The following is a 299-nucleotide window of genomic DNA, read 5'->3' as shown; positions in this document are numbered from 1 at the left end:
TATAGTCTCAGCTGTGGGTGACACTGGCTTTTATATGTGTATCACGCACATTTGACCCCAAGTTCCATGTGTACTGCAGGTACCCCCCATCAGACATACACCAATGGCTGTGATAGCTCTGGGAAGAGAACATCTGGTGATAAGCACATTCATCCACTCAGTCTTATGCTTGTGTTTGTCCTGTTCTTGTACACGTAGGTCATGACTTTTAGCAAAAACATTGTTGCATAATTATTCCACAATTATTCCACTGGTAAGTAGCAACCACCTTTATGTTAAAGGGCAATTCCGGCGCAAAA

At 42.8% G+C, this 299-nt stretch overlaps 1 protein-coding gene across 1 annotated transcript in view; it reads right to left on the bottom strand.

Annotated features, from left to right (window-relative positions):
• Positions 1-299, bottom strand: part of LOC118335796 (chymotrypsin-like protease CTRL-1) — a gene marked incomplete in the record, with an annotated part of 151,345 nt that overhangs the window by 2,216 nt on the left and 148,830 nt on the right.

This window comes from Morone saxatilis, unplaced genomic scaffold (genome assembly GCF_004916995.1).
Source record: "Morone saxatilis isolate NCDOM2014 unplaced genomic scaffold, NCSU_SB_2.0 Contig24, whole genome shotgun sequence".
NCBI classification, from domain to species: Eukaryota; Metazoa; Chordata; class Actinopteri; family Moronidae; genus Morone; species Morone saxatilis.
The sequence above is the reverse complement of the archived record's forward strand: the minus strand, read 5'-3'. Positions and strand labels throughout refer to the sequence as shown.